We start from the raw sequence: 13,576 nt of genomic DNA, 5'->3' as shown, positions 1-13,576 counted from the left end.
TCGTCTTCATATCAATAGATAATACAAAACAAACTGCTAGCGGGAAGGACTTTCTCAGCATTTAACATAACAAAGAAGCATTCCTAAGTATAACATAACAAAGAAGCCATTTTAATTAGCCTCTGCAGTAACATAAAAGACAAAACCCCCTTACAAGAGTAAACATCTTATAGGTGTTTCATTAGGACAAGCTTGTTACAATGGCTTGCTTATCAATATGGGTAACACCCACTGTGAAGGCTAACCAGATATTATATCTTTAAAAAGAAACAAATCTATCGTTAATCTTTATGAATTCTTCTTTGTCTGTAGATCATATCTTGTTATGAACTTACATGCAGTACTTAATTAACTATCAAAGGATAACTCAAATCCCTGATGTTAATATCTAAGGGAACTATAAATCTGTCACATTTCATTCTTTTTCAAACCACACAGCTGCACTGTGAGATGATCTTTTTTAAAAAATTAAATTCCTTTTGAATTGAGCCAAGTTTAAAGGGCTGAGTTGTGAGTCTCTTTTATAAGGGCTTGATTTAATCAGAATGCAGATCAGAAAACCACATGATAGAGTTTAGTTGTCTGACCTATGGTATTGCAGCAGAGATGCATTTTATTCTGAAGAATCTGGAGTCATCAACATTGTTTCCGATTACTCCTTCTGAGGTGCCTAGTGTTATCAACAGTCTCAATAAGAATTCTCAAGACTTTCCAGGCGCAGGTCTATGGTCTCGCGAGACTAACAGTTGCCACTACTACTAATTTGTTAATAGAGTTCCATTGGCTCTGTTGTGTACGTACATCTGCTGATGCTTCCGGACACATCTTCAGTGATATTCCTGGAATCATCGGGTGTTTTGGGTCTTTCAACATCATACAACCTCCTCCAGGTGACCCAGCCAGGACTGATCAGACCCCAGCTTGTGTCCAGATGGCTAGCTACTTATGACTCCATGGCTCCCCTCTTTTGAGCCACAGCCATCTTGAGGCCCTCTCTGCCGCATCGGTGGTACTGTGGATGGCTCTCCTCTTCCTCTCTCCCTCGATGCCCAAATTGCTGAAGGCTTTAACTAAGGAACGGGCTATGAATCCCCTACAACCAACCTCCACTGGGAGACACCTCGCTCTCCATCCAGCCTGCTGCCTGATGTTGTGGATCTTCAATGCTCTTTGGTTCTTTGAGTAAGATGTTTTGGAGCCTTCCTTCTCCTCTTCTCCGAACCATTCAGCTGCAATACTGACAATAATTGTTGTCATGGCTTGCAGCTTCCTATCAACCCCTCCCTTCGCCGTTCCCTCCAGAATTTGGTTAATATCTTCTTCAAACTGCTTCCACAGTGAAGTTATGTTAGCTGCAGGCCATTTGATCCACATCCTGTTAGACTTCATGTTAGAGGGATTAGTTTGCAACACTTGGAGGTTCCAGGCACTATGGGGTGACTCCGGGCCTGGCCCCTCCTTCATCTCTCCAGGTTGGACACCTGCGCGTTGTGCTGCTCCTGCTCCCGCCAAACACTTCATCCTCGCTTGGTGGATCTTCAAGCCGCGATCGTTCTTGCAGATTTTGCCACATGCACACTGCTTCCTCATCGTCGTTTGTTTGTTGCCTGGGTCTGATGTCGTTGTGTCCATCCGACTGGGGTGCTCATCCTCCCCCGCTCTCAGGCACCCCTGGGGGTACCTTTCCCATAGATTCATTGTAGCTTTTGTGGGGGTCCTCCTCTCAGAGGACACAGATTGGGTTGCCAGCCTGTTCTGCCCCGGTTGCCGTCTCTCCGGGCTGTCACTGACTCTCCAGTCGTCACCGCTCTAAAATACTTCTCCAATTGGATCATTTGTTAAGTCCTCTTTTCAATTGAAGTCTAAGAGTTCTGAAAATTTAAAACTACAACAGAAAAAAGATTACCAATAAAGATTAGAGGCTCAAGAAACAATTTGTATTATACTTATTCTTAAGTTATTATCCATCATTAACGAATTGTTTTTCATGCATGTCTGGAGGGCATTTTGTGCGATTTTAACATACGGGAAAGCAGAGTCTGGCTTTCCACCAAGTTAAACAAGACTGGCGATGTATTCTGGTGGGATCAGGTGTACACTCTGATGGTACAGTTGAAGTCAGGTCAGGTAGGGTTGGGTTTGATCTGTATCAGTCAACCTATCTCATTCTTTTATTTATTGCCAGGTGATTTGCTTAGAATGTGTCCTCTGTTTGTGATTAATATTTGGTGTTTCGCCTTCAATATCAATAGCACTTTTGGGACTGTTATATCTATGCAATGCTCAAGTTAGATATTGAGGAAAAGTTATATGTGCTAGAAAATGAGGCCAGAGAAATAATAACGGGGGACAAGGAGGTGGCAGATGAACTAAATGAGTATGTTGCATCAGTCTTCACTGAGGAAGATACTAACGGTGTGCCAGATGTTGACGGCTGTGAGGAAAGAGAAGTGAGTATGATTAGTTTTACAAGGGAGAAGGTGCTCAAAAAGCTGAAAGATTGAAGGAGTGCTACAGACACCCAAACCAGAAAATGTAACACAACTCGGGTCACACTTGGGCCTTGTAAACAACTACCACCAGTTTCTCCCACACATTGCTACAATGCTGCATCCATTGATCACACTGTTACAGACAGGAGTGAAGTGGGAATGGTCGGAAAGGTGTGAAAAAACATTCAAGGAAACAAAGCGATGAGCTGCTCACCCATTATGGCCCATCACTGTTTATCAGACTGGTGTGCAATGCATCTCCTTATGGCACTGGAACTGTTTTGTCACACGTTATAAAAGATGGATCTGAACGCCAGGTTGCGTTTGCTTCAAGATCACTGACGAACAAATGCAGAATGAAACTACACACAAATCTGCCAAGAGGCCCTTAGTCTCGTATGAGGAATGAAGAAGTTCCACTGTGGATAAAAATTCAAGCTAGTGACAGATCACCAGCCCCTTGTGTCCACTTTCAATCCCAGGAAGGGAATTCCAGTGATGTAGGCTACTGCATTACAAAGTTGGGCACTGTTCTTTGGAGCCCACTCTTATGAAATAGAGTTCAAGGGTATCAAACAATACTGTAACACTGATGGCTCGTCACGTCTTCCACTGTTGGCAACTGTGCACGGAATTCAGCTACTGGAAACTCACCATATGATTTGATGTTTGGGCGTGAAGCAAGATTGCCTGCTGACCTTTGATTTGGGACTGGTGGAGAAGATTTGCCACAGAAGACCTGACACGAGGAGGAAATTGCAAATGGTTATGATCTAGCAGAGGTCTCTTCTACCAAGCAGAATCAAGGAAACAAGAGGAGATATGATCAAAAGATGAGGTTCTCCCAACTGATGCCTGGAGACAGAGTGCTCATAAGGAATCTGGGGCTACCAAGGAAGGATAAGTTGGCTGACCGCTGGGCAGCTACATCTTACGTAGAGGAGAGTCAGATGCCAGGCCTACCAGTTTTTCAAGTGAAACAAAAGGATGGGATAGACCTGTATGGGAATAGATTCACCATCAGAACCACCTTCTACCTCTGGGACAAGAGGTACATATTGGCCCAGAGCCTGACGTGAACCCTACGCCAAGTAGGAGGACTCTGCAGTGAGTTGGGAGAACAGAAGGACAAGCAGTGGAAAGGCCTAGAAGGAACTTAACCACCAAATGCAGTACGGACTCAGAGGATGAGGAAATGGGAGTGTGGTATATGGTATCCTATGCAAACTCCCCAATAATTGACGAAGAGATTCCCAAACCTCCCCACTCTGATGCGGATGAGATGGTGGGGGAGGGGAACTAGAAGTGGACAGACAGGCAGTGGAAGAACATACTGGAGACGATGGCATCCCACAAGATGGACACATTACAGTGTCCAGACTTACCTCTCAGTGTTGATCATATCACTGACAGCAACGTGACACCGTGACACCGGGAACGTTGTCTTTGACAAGACACCTGCCAAACCTGGTACCACTCCACAGGTCCAGTGCCGCTACCCTGAAAGAAACAGAGCACCACCCAAAAGACTGAACCTTTAGTATAGTGAGGTTAGTCATAGACTGTTATTGTGAAAGCATGTTTAGTTGGAATATAAAGGATGTGTTGTCATTGGAGAAGATCCAGAGGAGGTTCACAAGGATGATCCCAGGAATGAAGGGGTTAACATATGAGGAGCATTTGGCAGCTTTGGGCCTGTACTCACTGGAATTTAGAAGAATGCGGAGGGCTGTTATTGAAACCTACCGAATGTTGAAAAGACCAGATAGGATATATGTAGAGAGGATGTTTCCTATGATGGAGTATCCAGAACTAGACACAGCCTCAAAATTGAGAGGCTACCCTTTAGAACAGAGATAGGGAGGAATTCTTTTAGCCTCAAGGGATATAGTGAGAAGGTAGGTGTATGGGGATCAGCCATGATGGAATGGCAGAACAGACTCAATGGGCTGAATGGCCTAATTCTGCTCCTATGTCTTATGGTTTTATGGGCGATGAAAGGGAAATAGAATGTTTTGTACATGCACATATGATGTTGTGGGAATAACAGAGACATGGCTTCAAGAGGACAGGGCCTGGGAAATGAATATTCAAGAGTATACATCCTATTGAAAGGACAGACTGATGGGGAGAGGGGGTGGGGTGGCTCTGTTGGTGAGGAATGAAATTCAGCCCTTGCGAGGGGGGACATAGAATCAGGAGACGTACAGTATAGGTAGAACTGAGAAATTCTAAGGGTAGAAAAACCCTAATGGGAGTTATCTACAGGCCCCCAAACAGTAGTCTGGATGTAGGGTGTAAGTTGAATCAAGAGTTAAAATTGGCATGTCGCAAAGGTAATGCTACAGTTGTTATGGGGGATTTCAACATGCAGGTAGACTGGAAGAATCAGGTTGGTAATGGACCCCAAGAAAGGGAGTTTGTGGAGTGCCTCCGAGGTGGATTCTTAGAACCGCTTGTACTGGAGCCTACCAGAGAGAACACAATTCTAGATTTAGTGTTGTGCAATGAACTGGATTTGATCAGGGACCTTGAGGTAAAGGAGCCATTAGGAGGTAGTGACCATAATATGATAAATTTTAATCTACAAATTGAGAGGGAGAAGGGAAAATCGGAAGTGTCAGTACTGTATTACAGTTGAACAAAGGGGTTTATGGAGCTATGAGGGAGGGGCTGGCCAAAGTTCAATGGAACAATACCCTAGCAGGGATGACAGAGGAACAGCAATGGCAAGTGTTTCTGGGAATAATGCAGAAGGTGCAGGATCAGTTCACTCCAAAGAGGAAGAAAGATCCTAAGGGGAGTAAGGGGAGGCCATGGCTGACAAGGGAAGTAAAGAACAGTATAAAGACAAAAGAGAAGAAGTATAACAGCAAAGATGAGTGGGAAGCCAGAGGATTGGAAAACTTTTAAAGAGCAACAGAAGATAACTAGAAAGGTAAAAAATGAGGTACAAAGGTAAACTAACCAAGAATATAAAGGAGGATAGTAAAAGCTTCTTTAGGTATGTGAAAAGGAAAAAAATAGTTAAGACCAAAATTGGGCCCTTGAAGACAGAAACGGGTGAATTTATTATGGGGAATAAGGAAATGGCAGACGAGTTGAACAGGTACTTTGGATCTGTCTTCACTAGGGAAGACACAAACAATCTCCCAGATATAATAGTGGCCAAAGGATCTAGGGTAATGGATGAACTGAAGGAAATTTATATTAGGCAGGAAATGTTCGCCTCCAGTTCGTCTACCAGCCCTGACTAGGAGTTGAGGATGCCATCGTCTTCCTGCTGTACTGTGTCTACGCCCACCTGGACAAGCCAGCGAGCACTGTGAGGGTCATGTTTTTTGACTTCTCCAGTGCGTTCAACACCATCCGCCCTGCTCTGCTGAGGGAGAAGCTGACAGCGATGCGGGTGGATGCTTCCCTGGTATCATGAATTCTTGATTACCTGACTGGCAGACCACAGTACGTGTGATTGCAACACTGTGTGTCTGACAGTGATCAGCAGCACTTGGGCTCCACAGGGGACTGTCTTGTCTCCCTTTCTCTTCACCATTTACACCTCGGACTTCAACTACTGCACAGAGTCTTGTCATCTTCAGAAGTTTTTGGATGACTCTGCCATAGTTGGATACATCAGTAAGGGAGATGAGGCTGAGCACAGGGCTACGGTAGGAAACTTTGTCACATGGTGTGAGCAGAATTATCTGCAGCTTAATGTGAAAAAGACTAAGGAGCTGGTGGTAGACCTGAGGAGAGCTAAGGTACCGGTGACCCCTGTTTCCATCCAGGGGTTCAGTGTGGACATGGTGGAGGATTACAAATACCTGGGGATACGAATTGACAATAAACTGGACTGGTCAAAGAACACTGAGGCTGTCAACAAGAAGGGTCAGAGCCGTCTCTATTTCCTGATGAGACTGAGGTCCTTTAACATCTGCTGGACAATGCTGAGGATGTTGTACGAGTCTGTGGTGGCCAGTGCTATCATGTTTGCTGTTGTGTGCTGGGGCAGCAGGCTGAGGGTGGCAGACACCAATAGAATCAACAAACTGATTCGTAAGGCCAGTGATGTTGTGGGGATGGAACTGGACTCTCTCACAGTGGTGTCTGAAAAGAGGATGCTGTCTAAGTTGCATGCCATCTTGGTCAATGTCTCCCATCCACTACATAATGGACTGGGTGGGCACAGGAGTACATTCAGCCAGAGACTCATTCCACCGAGATGCAGCACTGAGCGTCATAGGAAGTCATTCCTGCCTGTGGCCATCAAACTTTACAACTCCTCCCTTGGAGGGTCAGACACCCTGAGCCAATAGGCTGGTCCTGGACTTATTTCATAATTTACTGGCATAATTTACATATTACTATTTAACTATTACTATTTATTACTTATGGAGCAACTGTAACGAAAACCAATTTCCCCCTGGATTAACAAAGTATGACTATGACTATGACTATGAAATGATGTTGGATAGACTGTTGGGTCTGAAGGCTGATAAGTCCCCAGGACCTGATGGTCTGCATCCCAGGGTACTTAAGGAGGTGGCTTTAGAAATTATGGACACATTGGTAATCATTTTCCAATGTTCTATAGATTCAGGATCAGTTCCTGTGGATTGGAGGGTGGCTAATGTTGTCCCTCTCTTCAAGAAGGGAGGAAGAGAGAAAACAGGGAATTATAGACTGGTTAGCCTGACGTCAGTGGTGAGAAAGATGCTGGAGTCAATTATAAAAGATGAAATTACGACACATTTGGATGGCAGTAACAGGATAGGTCCGAGTCAGAATGGATTTACGAAGGGGAACTCGTGCTTGACTAATCTTCTGGAATTTTTTGAGGATGTAACTATGAAAATGGACAAGGGAGAGCCAGTGGATGTAGTGTACTTGGACATTCAGAAAGCCTTTGATAAAGTCCCACTTAGGAGATTAGTGGGCAAAATTAGGGCACATGGTATTGGGGGCAGAGTACTGACATGGATTGAAAATTGGCTAGCTGACAGGAAACAAAGAGTAGCGATTAACGGGTCCCTTTCAGAATGGCAGGCGGTGACCAGGAGGATACTGCAGGGTTCAGTGCTGGAACTGCAGCTGTTTGCAATATATATTAATGATTTAGATGAAGGGATTAAAAGTAACATTAGCAAATTTGCAGATCATACATGACAGATGCAGTTTAATGTGGATAAATGTGAGGTTACCCACTTTAGTGGTAAGAACAGGAAGGCAGATTATTATCTAAATGGAGTCAAGTTAGGAAAAGGGGAAGTACAACAAGATCTTGGTGTTCTTGTACATCAGTCACTGAAAGCAAGCATGTAGTTACAGCAGGCAGTGAAGAAAGCTAATGGTATGCTGGCCTTCATAAGAAGGAGAATTGAGTATAGGAGCAAAGAGGTCCTTCTGCAGCTGTACAGGGCCCTGGTGAGACCACACCTGGAGTATTGTGTGCAGTTTTGGTCTCCAAATTTGAGAAAGGACATTCTTGCTATTGAGGGAGTGCAGCGTAAGTTCACAAGGTTAATTCCCGGGATGGCGGGACTGTCATATGTTGAAAGATTGGAGCGACTGGGCTTGTATGCACTGGAATTTAGAAGGATGAGAGGGGATCTGTTTGAAACATATAAGATTATTAAAGGTTTGGACACGCTGGAGGCAGGAAGCATGTTCCCGCTGATAGGTGAGTCCAGAACCAAAGGCCACAGTTTAAGAATAAGGGGTAGGTCATTTAGAACGGAGTTGAGGAAAAACTTTTTCACCCAGAGAGTGGTGGACATATGGAATGCTCTGCCCCAGAAGGCTGTGGAGGCCAAATCTCTGGATGCTTTCAAGAAAGAGATGGATAGAGCTCTTAAAGATAGCGGAATCAAAGGTTATGGGGATAAGGCAGGATCTGGATACTGATTGTGGATGATCAGCCATGGTCACGGTGAATGGCGGTGCTGGCTCGAAGGGCCGAATAGCCTACTCCTACACGTATTGCCTATTGTCTGCATATACTGCTTCATGCTGTATTAATCTAAAGGGGTAGGAAGTGTAATGTTTTGATCTATTTCTTTTATACCAATGACTCCAGTTAGCACTATGTATGGATTGTTGTCTACGCATAAATATTAATCTGTTGTCTATACATGTGTATTGTGTTCATTCTCTCTCCCTCTCTCTCTCTCTCTCTCTCAGACACACACACACACACACGCACACACAGCAGATAAAACTATCTCCAACATGCGTGCTTTTATTTAATTAATATGTAGTTGCACAGACACAACAATAAGTATGTAACTTAGATACTATTGAGGGGAACGACCTACCGGGGAGCCATAGTGACAGGGTCTCTGGCATTGAGTTTGGTGCTCCAACTCAGAAGAGAAGAGAGGAGAAGAGAACTGCAGTGTTGATAAGAGATTTCATAGTCAGAGGAACAGAGATGAGGCTCTATTGGTGCGATAGAGACTCCTGGATGGCATATTGCTTCACTGGTGCCAGGATCGGGTCCTTGGCATTCTCAAGGGCAAGGGTGAGCAGCCAGAGGTGTTGGTGCATATCGGCACCAATGACATAGTTAGACAAGGTGAGAAGGTCATGAAGAGAGATTTTAAGGAGCTAGGCAGAAAGCTGGAAAACAGGACCTCCAGGGTAGGTTTGGATTACTGCCTGTGCCATGTGCCAGTGACGGTAAGGATAGGAGGATTTGGCAGGATGAGTGTGTGGCTGTGGAACTGGTGCAGGGGGCAGAGGGTCAGATTTATGGATCATTGGGATGGCTTCTGCAGAATGTATGACCTGTACAAAAGGGATGGGTTACTCTTGAACCTGATGGTGTCCAATATCCTTACAGGCAGGTGGGTTGAGTTGTTCGGGTGGGTTTAAACTCATTTGGCGGGTGGATGGGAACCGGTGTGATAGTGCTGAAGTTGAGGTGGTTGGTTTACAAACAGAAACAATGTGTAGAGAAACTCCAAGCAAGGAGAAACTGATGATTGAACAAAATTGCGGTTAACAGGATGAGTTGCAATGTAAAAGGCGGACAAAGTCAAAAAGATGAATACAGGACTGAATGCGCGCAGAATATGGTCAATGAACTTGTAGCACAGCTATAGACTGGCAAGTATGATGTTGTGGGCATCACTGAATTATGGCTGAATGAAGATTATAGCTGGGAATGTAATGTCCAATTATAGACATTGTATCAAAAGGATAGGCAGGAAAGCAGGGGGTGGCATGGCTCAGTTAGTAAAAAATGAAATTAAATCATTAAAAGAGGTGACATAGAGACCATTAGACCATAAGACGAAGGAGCTGAAGTCGGCTATTCGGCCCATCGAGTCTGCTCCGCTGTTTTATCATGGGCTGATCCATTCTCCCATTTAGTCCCACTCCCCCGCCTTCTCACCATAACCTTTGATGCCCTGGCTACTCAGATACCTATCAATCTCTGCCTTAAATACACCCAATGACTTGGCCTCCACTGCTGCCCGTGGCAACAAATTCCATAGATTCACCACCCTCTGACTAAAAAAATTTCTTCGCATCTCTGTTCTGAATGGGCACCCTTCAATCCTTAAGTCATGCCCTCTCATACTAGACTCCCCCATCATGGGAAACAACTTTGCCACATCCACTCTGTCCATGCCTTTCAACATTCAAAATGTTTCTATGAGGTCTCCCCTCGTTCTTCTAAACTCCAAGGAATACAGTCCAAGAGCGGATAAACGTTCCTCATATGTTAACCGTCTCATTCCTGGAATCATTCTAGTGAATCTTCTCTGTACCCTCTCCAACGTCAGCACATCCTTTCTTAAATAAGGAGACCAAAACTGCCCAGAGTACTCCAAGTGAGGTCTCACCAGTGCCTTATAGAGCCTCAACATCACATCCCTGCTCCTATACTCTATTCCTGTAGAAATGAATGCCAACATTGCATTCGCTTTCTTCACTACCGACTCAACCTGGAGGTTAACCTTAAGGGTATCCTGTACGAGAACTCCCAAGTCCCACTGCATCTCAGAACTTTGAATTCTCTCCCCATTTAAATAATAGTCTACCCGTTTATTTCTTCTGCCAAAGTGCATAACCATACACTTTCCAACATTGTATTTCATTTGCCACTTCTTTGCCCATTCTCCCAATCTATCCAAGTCTCTCTGCAGACTCTCTGTTTCCTCAGCACTACCAGCCCCTCCACATATCTTTGTATCATCAGCAAAGTTAGCCACAAAGCCATCTATTCCATAATCCAAATTGTTGACGTACAATGTAAAAAGAAGCGGCCCCAACACTGATCCCTGTGGGACACCACTGGTAACCGGCAGCCAACCAGAATAGGATCCCTTTATTCCCACTCTCTGTTCCCTGGATGATCGAGGTCCAACTGCTGGTCCCAGGGGACTGGGCCAGGAGGGCTGGGAGGCTGGCTGTGTTTTGCTTGATGCGTGAATGTGGTTTGGAACCTGTTGAGGGAAAGAGAGTGGGGAAGGAGCGGGAATTGCTGGGAGGGGGTCGTGTGGGTCCAGTAATGGCGGACAAGATGAGAGGGGGGGTTGAGGGAAAGAAAGTGGAGAAGGAGCGGGATAGGGATTTGGGATCAGAGGTAGGCAGCTGGGGAGAAACGGATTATTGTGAAGGGAGAAATAAAGGGAATGAGGAGATAGTGAGGGGACAGATGAATGAAAACCTAGACAAAGGGAATAAAAGAATAAGAAATGACAGTGGAGAGAGCTCTGAAAGTGAGGAAGATGAACAAGTTCAGAGAGAAGGTGTTGTTATAATTAGGTTTAATGAGAAGGCCCAGGGACATATGAAGAAAATTAACCCATTTGTGCTAACAACAACTCTGGCAAATAAGATAGGGGAAATAGTATTTGCAAAAGTCCTTAATGATGACAACTTATTGGTAAGATGTGCGAATGAGGAACAACTTGAGAAAGCACTCAAGCTAAAAGAGTTAGGAAAATGCAAGGTGGAATACACAGGGAGGGTGGGAGCACGAAATGGTGCTTGTAAAGGACTGATCACGGGGGTACCAATGAGTATAAATATGGAGGAGTTAAAGAGAAATATCAAAGGAGGAAAAGTAATGAATGTTCAAAGACTGAAAACAACAAAGGAGGGAGTGAAAAAGGAAAGTGAATCAGTATTGATTGAATTTGAAGACGAAAGAGAGCCAAGGAAGGTGTTCCTGGGTTTCATGAGTTACCCAGTAAGGGTGTATGTGCCAATGCCATTGAGGTGCTATAATTGTTAAAGGTTTGGACACATAGCTAGAAACTGTAAAAGGCAGAGGAGATGTGCTAGATGTGGGGGTGATCGTGAATATGGAAAGTGCGGAACAGGGGTTCAACCAAAATGCTGCAATTGTGGAGGAGCTCATAATATGGCATAGAGTGGGTGTGAGGTTATGAGACGGGAGAATAAAATTCAAGAAATAAGAGTGAAGAGAAAGATCGCTTATGCAGAAGCTGTAAGAATGTCAAGAGAACAGAATAATGCTCCTAATGAACAGGGAGCAACAGGGATACGAGAGATGCAACAAAGAACAAATGACAGGATTTATGTAGACAAAAAGGCTCTAGTAACATTCATTGCAGGAGTGATTAATAGTACGGCTGAGGTGAAGTCAAAAAGTGACAAAATTCAGCTGGTGGTCAAAGCAGCAGTAAACCATTTAGGGTTAGTAGGACTGACATGGGAGGAAGTGAGGGAGAACCTCATTAATCAGTCAAGCCAGGAAGTGTCATGAGTTGGTTAATACTAATTATGGTGATTCTTTTACAATGGAATGCAAGGAGCTTACTGGCCAATAGCCAGGAATTCAAGCACTTTATTAAAGAAATGGTTGTAAAACCGGATGTAGTGTGTATTCAGGAAACTTGGTTGAAACCAACTTTAGACTTTGTGGTATATGGGTATACAATGATAAGGAAAGATAGAAATCTAGGGGGAGGAGGGGGTTGTGCTATGTTAATCAAGCAAGGTATACCATATAGGGTGCTGGAAAAAGGAGATGATCAGGAATACATAGTGGTGGAAGTGTGGGAGAGAGGGGAGGGAGTGGTTATAATTAACTACTACAATCCATGTAAAAGGTTGGATTTGGACAGCCTACTAAAGATACAAGAACAAAACAGACATAAAGTAGTGTGGTGTGCAGATTTCAATGCTCATAGCACAATATGGGGGTTCAGATTACAGATCCAAATGGAAAGGTAATTGAAGATTTGATGGAAGAAAGGGATTTGGTGTGTATGAATGATGGTAGAGGCACAAGGATAGACATAACAACAGGAACTGAGTCAGTGTTAGATATTATGTTAGTGTCTAATACCTTGGCTGGCATTAGTAATTGGGGAGTTTGGACTGCTTCAACAGTGGCAGTGATCACTACCCAGTTTTATGTTCAGTGGGTGAAAGAGTTGAAGTTAGACCAGGTGGCGGAATCCCAAAGTGGGTGTTTGGAAAAGCAGATTGGGGTAAGTTCCAGAAGTTGAGTGAAGAAGGGTTGACAAAGATTGATATTTCTGGAAATGTAGATGAATTAAACAGTCAAGTGACTTCAGCAATTATCATGGCAGCAGAAGGACCTATACCCAGGAGTAAAAATAGGATGAATAGAAAACTGGTACCATGGTGGACAGAGGAATGTTGTCAGGCTGTAAAAAACAGAAATAGGGCATTCAGGCTAGTTAAAAGAACCCATAATATGCAGCATTTGATTCAATATAAGAAAGCACAGGCAGTGGTGAGAAGAACTATACGTCAAGCTAAAAGGGCAAATTGGAGGAGTTTTTAACGACAAAATAGGAAGAACAACACCCGTGGGAGAGCTATGGGGAATGATTAAGAGGATGGGAGGAGATAGAAGGGAATGGGAATATCCAGTAATGATATCTGAGGAGGAAACTGCAGTCTCCAGTAGGGATAAGGCTGAGATCATGGCCAAGTCATTTGTACAGATACACAGTTCAGAAAATTTGTCTGAAGAAGGGAGAAGGAGAAAGGAAAGAACAATGAGTCAGCACTCAGGTGTGTTAAACAGGAGGGAAGAAACAGATGATATAATTGATGATCCATTTACATTAGCA

At 44.1% G+C, this 13,576-nt stretch overlaps 1 protein-coding gene across 1 annotated transcript in view; it reads left to right on the top strand.

The window, feature by feature from the left end:
• Nucleotides 1-13,576, top strand: part of tmem163a (transmembrane protein 163a) — a 231,348-nt gene that overhangs the window by 184,987 nt on the left and 32,785 nt on the right. The window lies entirely within an intron of this gene.

This window comes from Mobula birostris, chromosome 6, assembly GCF_030028105.1.
Source record: "Mobula birostris isolate sMobBir1 chromosome 6, sMobBir1.hap1, whole genome shotgun sequence".
Classification (NCBI taxonomy): Eukaryota; Metazoa; Chordata; class Chondrichthyes; order Myliobatiformes; family Myliobatidae; genus Mobula; species Mobula birostris.
Note: the sequence above shows the minus strand (reverse complement) of the source record. Positions and strands in the feature narration are given on the sequence as shown.